This window comes from Oratosquilla oratoria, chromosome 23 (assembly GCF_046742065.1).
Source record: "Oratosquilla oratoria isolate Oo_2021 chromosome 23, ASM4674206v1, whole genome shotgun sequence".
NCBI lineage: Eukaryota > Metazoa > Arthropoda > Malacostraca > Stomatopoda > Squillidae > Oratosquilla > Oratosquilla oratoria.
In genome coordinates, this window is record NC_134799.1 from 34,897,810 (window position 1) to 34,907,523 (window position 9,714).

Genomic DNA, 9,714 nt, shown 5'->3' on the forward strand with positions numbered 1-9,714 from the left:
AGGTTGCTATACCAGGAAGAACAAGCATAGTCAATATGACACTGTACCAGGGCCGATGATAGTAACTTCATTGTCTCTACATATAGGTATTTTTGTATTCTTGCAAAAAAAAAAAAAAAAATTCTGGAGTTGACTTTTAATTATTTTTTGTGCCATAACTTCTCCCGACAGTTTTTGATCAATTTCTGTTCCAAGATATTTAACAACAGACTTAGGTTGAATACTAGTATCATTACATTGGATATTTAAGTTGGGAGCATTTTTGAGTTTTTGATTAGAGCCAAAGAGAATGGTTTCTGTTTTACCTAGATGTAGAGACAATTTGTTATCCATCAACCACTTGCTGACATTCAATAACTCTTCACTGAGTAACATCTCAATCCTATTTACATCTTTGCCAGAAACTAGTAAGGCTGAATCATCGGCATACAACAGCAGTTTACAGTTCACAGCAGCTTTCATGTCATTCACATTCAAAAGAAACAACAGCGGACCTAAAATGCTACCTTGTGGGACACCACAGGTTATTTGTGCTGTTTTTGATGTTGTACCATTTACATTCACAATCTGTTCTCGACCTGTTAGATAAGACCTCATCCAGTTAATAACATCTGATTTGAAACCTAACGCTTTTAATTTGAATAACAGAATACCATGATTTACAGTATCAAAAGCTTTCTGGAGATCTAGCATAATCATTCCACAGTAATTACCTCTATCAATTTCACCTTTGATATAATCTGTCAAATTAATCAAATATGTATCAATAGAATATGATTTTCTAAAGCCTGATTGTAAATCATAGAACAAGTTATTACTTTGAATGTATTCATAAACCTGGTTATAAACAACTCTTTCCAAGACCTTCGATATAATACCGAGCACTGAGACAGGCCTATAGTTACCTGATTCTGTTTTGCTACCCTTCTTGTACAAAGGAATAACTTTTGCTAATTCAAAATCTTTGGGAACTTTGCCCTGTTGAATCGAAGTATTGATTATGTGAGTGATACAGGGAGCAATCTGAGTCATTCACAAATCTGGCTGGAATATTAATTATCTAGTCCGGTAGCCTTAGACCTGTTAACAGTCTTCAACAATTTATACACATCTTCCTTAGCAACCGTAGACAGAGCAAAGGCGTCATGGGTTACACCCTGATTCCAATAATAATTATCAATGTGTTCTTGGCCAAAAAGACCTGAAGGTACTGCTAAATTACTTACGAGGGTGGTACGAGCAATGGTGGTGAAAAAGGAGTTAAATTTTTGAGCCACTGCTACTTTGTCGAAAGTAACAATCCCATTAACATTAAGACCAATGTTACTACTTTTGGATTTTGGATTTTTGGAAGAACCTAACTGTTTGATTGTTTGCCATAGTTTTTTGGGATTGTTTTTGTTGGTTTGAAGAGAATCTTTGTAATATCCTACCTTAGCTCTGTCTACCATAACCTGAACCTCGTTCCGTAACTTCTTATACATAGCAAAAACAGATTGATCTTTTGCTTTCTTATAATCTTTTAAAGCCTTATCTCTCCTGTTGATCATTTTCAAGATGTCACCAGAAAACCACGGCTCGGAACGTTGTTTTATTCTGATGGATTTTGCAGGAGCTAAATTGTCTAATACACCCAAGAACAGTGCTTTAAAATTAATCCAAGCTTGATCAACATCTGTACAATTGACGACTGAAAACCAGTTAACCGCGGACAACCTTTCGCAGAACAATTCCTTGCTGTAATGCTTAAGAGAACGAACTTTTATGGTATTATGCTGATTGATTTGTTGTTTGGAAACCTTCCTGATACAATACGTTGCTCTATGATCACTCAAACCAATATCAATTACTCCACTAGAACATATTTTCTGAACATCTGATACCAAAATAAGATCAATAATAGATTCAGCAGTGGCACATACTCTGGTGGGTTCTGTGATAATTTGTTTCAGATCATTCATTGAACAGAATGACTTTAGAGCATTATGCAGAGTATTCGAGGTTGATTCTACATGAGTATTCAAGTCACCAGTTATAATCACTTCTTTGTTCAGAAAGTCTGTGGCATTGGAACACACATCCTCAAGCTTACTATAGAAGTCATGTTGCCAGGGCGGTCTATAGCAGGCACCTACGAGAATAGGCTTAGATTTTGGCAAGAGAATGCTTATCCACAAAGCCTCTAACTCACTGTTCATATCTGTCCGCTGATCAAACGCGATGTCGTTGCGTATGTAGACAGCCACGCCGCCACCATCCCGGTTACGATCTCTCCTCACGATGGTGTAGTTGTTGATCTCAACCTCCGGATCCGCTATCGTATCGTCCAGCTTGGTCTCGGTGAAGCATAATACTGCAGGGGTCGACCTCCGGGCAATCTCTTGTACTTCGTCCAATTTTGACGTCAGGCTGCAAACGTTCAAGTGAACAATTTGTAGGCCCTTGCTCAACAAACAGGACAGCTTGGCATCCATCTCTGCGGACTGAGATTGTGAAACGGACTCAGTCTGAGGTACTGTGGCGTGTGTATAATCTGGGTCTGATACAGGAGTGTCATCCACTACACCAGGCAGTGCAGACAAACAGCAACTGGGACAAATAAACGAAATGTCCTCACCATTTAACTGTAGCTCCTCATATCGGTCAGCAGGGAAATCACAACAACGAATGTGGGTCCATCTGTCACGTTGGTCGCAGGACTGTGCTTTACTGTTGGATCTCACGCCCACTTCACAACACGTACATGGGAGTCTAGACTGGCTCTTTCTGCTCACAGGGCCAGGGCATTGATGAATGTCACCAGATAATAGCAAACATATTGCTATTATAACTGTTGCTTCCGGGTTTGATGTTGTTTACCGCGGAAGTACACGAATGCCTTCCGACCCTGACCTTGTTGCTGCGCTTGGTAACGGAAGTGGGTGATAGTAGGTGTTTGTATATAATCCATCGGCCAAGCCCAAAGTGTTTGCAACAGCCATCACAAGTTAAATAGCTCTCAATCCGATCTTGAACCTTATGGTCGTATTTTGGAACCTCTGAACTTCTCAACCGACCCGTAAAGTTGAAAACAATCACTAATACCTGGAGGGCCAAAATGATGCCAACTTTACCCTTCATCATGATGGTATGTATTCGAATAAAGTACGTACGTTAGTTTATAATACAGGTGACAACATGAAAGCTAGTATTATCTTGGACGAGGCATACAGATCGAATACCATACACACCGTTATGCTCGCGTTGGATGCGAAGGAGGGAGGAGCAGGGAGGGGGAGACGGAGGGGTGGAGGAGGTGACTAGGTGAGGGGAGAGCAGGGAGGAGGAGGAGGAGTCAATCCGACCATAGCCTTTTACTCGGTTTGAGAGGTGCGGTTGGGGGGGGGGGGGTATGGTTTATGACCCTCTCCGACACTGGCACCTTTGTTCAACGTATATACACGCTCTGCCTCGGCCATCGGGCATGTCGTTTCCTCCATACAAATTTCAAATTTGTTTTCCTAATTGTGGCTGCCACTGGCTCAGCTAGTCACTGCAATTGAGAGCCATGGTTAGAAAATCCCCAGATATACGGGAGCCACGCACACACACGCACACACACGTCCACACACGTCCACAGTCCTTGTGTGTGCTTATATGTGAACACGTTCACATGTGTGTGTGTGTGTGTGTGTGTGTGTGTGTGTGTGTGTGTGTGTGTGTGTGTGTGTGTGTGCGTATGTCTGTGTGTGTGTGCGTATGTATGTGTGTGTGTATTTATATACTTGTATTTTACGGGAAGGGGAGATATCGTCGTGTGTACTTATATGTGTACACGTTCACATGTGTGTGTGTATGTGTGTGCGTGTGTGTGCGTGTGTATTTATATACTTGTATTTTACGGGAAGGGGAGATATCGTCGTGTGTGCTTATATGTGTATACGTTCACATATGTGTGTATATGTGTGTGTGCGTGTGTGTGTGTGTGTGTGTGTGTATTCACCTTGGATCTGCTGCAGTCTCTGTCGAGACAGCCAGACACCACCCTACGGCAGTGAGCTCAGAGCTCATTATTTGCCGATCTCTGGGTAGGTCTGAGACCACTCACACACCACACACCGGGACAGCAAGGTCACAACTCCTTGACTAACGTCCCGTACCTACTCACTGCTAGGTGAACAGGGGTTACACGTGAAAGGAGATAAACCCAACTTATCTCCGCCCGGCCGGGGAATCGAACCCCGCTTCTCTGGCTTGTGAGGCCAGTGCTTTACCAATCCGCCACCGAGCCGTGTGTGTGTGTGTGTGTGTGTGTGTGTGTGTGTGTGTGTGTGTGTGTGTGTGTGTGTGTGTGTGTGTGTGTGTGTGTTTATATACTTGTATTTTACGGGAAGGGGAGATATCGTCGTGTGTGCTTATATGTGTACACGTTCACATGTGTGTGTGCATGTGTGTGTGTGATTCACCTTGGTCTTTTGGATCACGTGTTGGACTCGTAATCGACAGCTATTTCCCTCCCGGAAGAGAGCTCAGAGCTCTTATGTCCGATCTATAAACTTACACGCACACACATCCCAAAATCCCCGCCCACGAGAGTTGGAGTAACGATTCGAAGCGCAGCAATACTGAAAAAATTTCAAGCTTAAGCAGGATTCGAACCAGGTATCACCGATAATTGCGTCTTTGACGTCTGAGTCTCTACCAACCGCTCCACCGAGTCACTTACTCAATTGAACGTGTGTGTATTTATATACTTGTATTTTACGGGAAGGGGAGATATCGTCGTGTGTGCACGTATGTGTACACGTGTGTGTGTGTGTGCTTATACAGTATGTGTACACGTGTGTGTGTGTTTATTTGCAGGGAAACGATGAAAAATTTCATATTTGGGCGGGATACGAACTAGGTAATGCTGTTATCGTTGTCCCAGAAATCTGAGACCCTATCAACCGTACCACCGAGTCACTTATACTGTATATATGTGTGTGTGTGTGTATTTATATACTTGTATTTTACGGTAAGGGGAGATATTGTCGTGTGTGCTTATACAGTATGTGTACACGTTCACGTGTGTGTGTGTGTGTGTGTGTGTGTGTGTGTGTGTGTGTGTGTGTGTGTGTGTGTGCGTTTATATACTTGTATTTTACGGGAAGGGGGGATATCGTCGCGTGTGCTTATATGTGTACACGTTCACATTTGTGTGTGTGTTTGCAGGGAAACGATGAAAATTAACATTTGGCTTACTTCCTCTTTGGTTTGAGCCACAACCCTTATGTCACAATAAGCCATATTGTCAAGATCTATATATACCGGTATATACAGATCTTCATTGTCAGAATATAACTAATTGCGTTGATCGGTGCGAGCGGAGGCAGATACATACCCGACCGACGCACCAGCTACAACTGACAGCGATAGGACGCGCGAACCCCACTTTGAACAGCCAGGTGACGTTCACTGGCCCGCTGCGCCAACACCCTCGAAATTCGGTCGGAAGTGGTTAGACCTGGTATATATAGATCTTGCTATAACCAAACCAGTTTGTGGTTACGTTATTTTACGTAGATAAAATCTACTTCGACACTTATGCACTCGCGTCGGCAGGTAAAGTTTGTATGTGTACGTTGATCACTAAGGGGGAAGGGTATACGTAGTCACTTTTGGTTTATTCTCATTGGACACTGGGATTAACTTTATAAGTGTCAATTCTATCGGAGTTGGATAGCGTACTCGCTGCCACCAGTGTCTTGGTGGGTTATATCAAACGCGTAAGATTAAAACAAAAGTCTATTGATGTTTGATTACAGCAGAAGACTTTCCTCGGTCTACTTCCACCTACTAACCGCGCGCCGGTCCCGTCTCGCACCTGCTATCGTACTAGTAAAATGTTGACAAAGCATTTTTGAGGGGTTGGCAATCTCACAATTTATTTACAATTTATCCCAGTGATGCTAGTTTTGGGCATTAGTATATGGTATCATATTTTCAATATAAGGATGTGTAGTTGTTTCTTGTGATTTAATTATCATGGTTATTAATCTAAGTTACGGAGTATAGTATGTATGAGAAAAAGGTGTTCTTAGGAATCAGGGGTATTTCTCGGTTTGGTCACGTGAAGGAAGAGTTTAGGGGCGTGTATGTTCATATGTATGTTGCAATGTAGTTTTCTATGGGTGTTGTTGCAATATGTGGGGTTATAGGTAATGGTTACAGCGTCACTAGGGACAATAAATTGTCCCTTGGGAGATCTGGAGGATAATAGATGGTCTCTGGAGAGTTGGATGGAAGACGTTAGAGAGACGTTTGAGTACTTCTGGATCCATATGCGTGTGCACGCTGGACATTGAAAGGGTTGATAACGAGATAGCGGTAAGTAACCAGGAGTATTGTATATTGCCTGATTAATATGCAATGTTACTTTCAATTACTTATGTATACATTATGGTATTTATATATAAAAATTGTATTAAATTATTGTATTCTAATGTATTCGTTTCTTAAATAAGAAGCCGCACCCAAGCTACAATGTAAATAAACCAGAGGAGCGAGTTTCCTTTTCCTAGGAACACCCACAATAACATAACCCAACGTAGTCTAACCAAACCAAACCTTACCCAACCTAACATAGCCACACCTACCCTAACCTAACCCAACTTAACCTAACCCAACACAACCTAACACAACCTAACCCATCCTAACCTAGTCTAACCTACCCTAACATAACCGGACCTAATATATCCTAACTTTACCCACCAAAACCTAATCTCTCCCAACCTAACTTAACCTGACCTAAACTAGCCCAACATGACTTAACCCAACCTAACATTATCTAACCTAAACCCACCTGACCTAACCTAACCTATGTTATGTTGGGTTAGGTTAGGCTAATTTAAGCCTAACCTAACCCAACATATAACATGATATAACATAACCCAGCATAAACTAACTTTACCTAACCTAAACCAAACTGACCTAACCTATGTTATGTTGGGTTGGATTAGACTAATTTAAGCCTAACCTAACCCTACATATAACATGATATAACATAACATGACCTAACCCAAACTATACTAACTTAACCCAGCCTAACCAACCCTAAACCCATCCCAAACTAACCTGACCCAACCTAACCTAAACTAACATTATCCAACCTAACCTTACCTAAACTAAACTATCCTAGCCTAGCCCAATCCAACATAACATAACCCTACCCAAGCTAATCTAACCTGACATAACCTAATCATCTCCAACCTAACCCAACCTAACATAACATAACCTGACCCAACCAAACAAATTAACAAAATCTAACCTAACCTAATCTAGCCTAATCTAACCTATCCTAGCCTAACCCAACCTAGGCCGATCTAACCTAACTTAATCCAACCTCACCTCACCTTACCTAACCCAAACTAACCTATCCTAGCCTTACCCAATCCAACCTAAAGTTACCCAACCTAACTTAACCCAACCAAACCTAATCTAACCTTTCCTAACTTAACCTAACCTAGCCTAACCTAACCCAACCTAAAGTACACTAACATATCCTAACATAACCTAAAATAACCTAACATAAGTTAACCTAACCCAACTTAACCTAACCTAACCCAACCCATTATAACTTAACCGAATCTAATCTAAACTAACCCAACCTAACTTAATGTAACCCATCTTAACCTAACCCAACCTAACGTAACCTAACGCAACTTAACCTAACTTAATATAACCCAATATAACTTCAACCAATCAATCAAATCAGCCATCCTGAGTCCACTGCTGAACAAAGGCCTCCTTCATAGCATTCCATGAATCACACGACCGTGCCACCCTCTGCCACGTCACTCCTGCAAACTTCTCGATCTCGTCTCTCCACCTTCTGTCTGGTCTACCTCTTCCACGCTTCCTATCTCGCGGTGTCCATTCAGTAACACACTTGCTCCATCGCTCATCAGTCGTTCGCACCAACTTACCTGCCCAATTCCACTTTCTCTCTTTTACTGCCTCCACAATATCTTTCACTCTAGTCTGCTCTCTCACCCAACTTGCTCTCTTTCGGTCTCTCAGTGTTATCCCCATCATTGACCTCTCCATTCTCCTCTGTGCAGTCCTTAGCTTTGTTTCCATCGCCCTCGTCAGCTTCCAAGTCTCACACCCGTAGATTATTGCTGGTGGAATGCATTGATTGTAAACTTTACGTTTCAAACATAAAGGTAAAGAGCCTCTCAAGATTTTATTATACTTGCCAAACATTTTCCAACCAATTGTAATGCGTCTTTTTATTTCATTATCATGATCTTTCATCACCTTCACCATCTGGCCTAAATAATCATACTCTTCAACTTCCTCGAGACTCTCATCATCAATTACAATCTCTTTGCTTTGAACTTTCGTGTTGAACATTACTTTGGTTTTACTCCTATTCGTTTTTAAACTTACTTTGAGACTGTCTTTGTTTAGATAGCTCAGCATATCTTGCAAGTCCTCTGCTCTTTCTGAAATAAAAATAATGTCATCTGCAAATCTTAGGTGGTTCAAATATTCGCCATTAATCTTCAAACCTTTCTTTTCCCAACTCAACCTTCTGAAAATATCTTCTAAACAAGCTGTAAATAGTTTGGGTGAAATTGTATCGCCTTGCCGTACTCCTTTCTCGATCTTGATCTTTTCTGTATCTTTATGTAGTCGAACTATAGCTGTACCTTTCGCATAAATATTTTCTAAAACTCTTACGATCTGTTCGTTTGTACCCTGTTTGCGTAGCGAGTTTAGTATTGCTATTTGTTCTACTGAATGAAAGGCCTTCTCGTAATCTACAAAAGCTAAACACAGAGGCATATTATATTTTGTCGTTTTCTCGATTAGTTGGTTTATCGTCTGCAAATGGTCTAGAGTTGAATATCCGCTTCTAAAGCCTGCCTGTTCTCTCGGTTGGTTTCCATCCAAAACTTGACTTAGTCTATTTGTAAGGATCTTGGAGAATACTTTATATACATTTGATAGCAAGGTAATCGGTCGATAGTTACTAAGGTCCTTCTGATCTCCTTTTTTATTAAGCAAAATCACTATAACATTGCACCACGCATCAGGAACGCTTTCTTGACGTAAGCACTGGATGTACAACTCAGCCAATTTAATATAAACTAATCTACCTGCGTCTTTCAATAAATCTATTGATACACCATCTTCCCAAGGTGCTTTTCCTCGTTTCATAGTTTTTAGAGCAAATTCTACTTCTTCCTTTGTAATCTCTGGTACACTACTAACGTCTACACATGAATTTACTAACTAAACTACGGCCTTCAACGATTATAGCTCTCGGTAAAATGCTTCTACTCTTTTTAGCATTTTGTCTCTACATCTAATTATTTCTCCATTTCTATCTTTCAAACATATCATTTGCTGTCTTCCTAAAGCATGTCTACGCTCGGTCACTTTAATACTTTTACCTTCCCGGACAGTTTCCTCTATTTCATCCATGTTTCTCTTTCTTTTCTCTAATCTCTGCCTTTTGTTGATAAGTTTGTTTAGTTCTACTCTTTCTATTTCGTCTCTCCTGCTTTTAATCTGCATGGTCCTTCTTCTTTTAATTGGGTCATTTGTAGCTTTGGAGTATTTGTTTTCTCTAATGTTTTTGTACTTCCTACTTTCTCTGCTGATTCCTTAATGATATTCACTAAATTCAAATTAATATCTTCCACGCTGTTATCGTTAGTTCTCAGAGCTTCGAATCTATTTTTA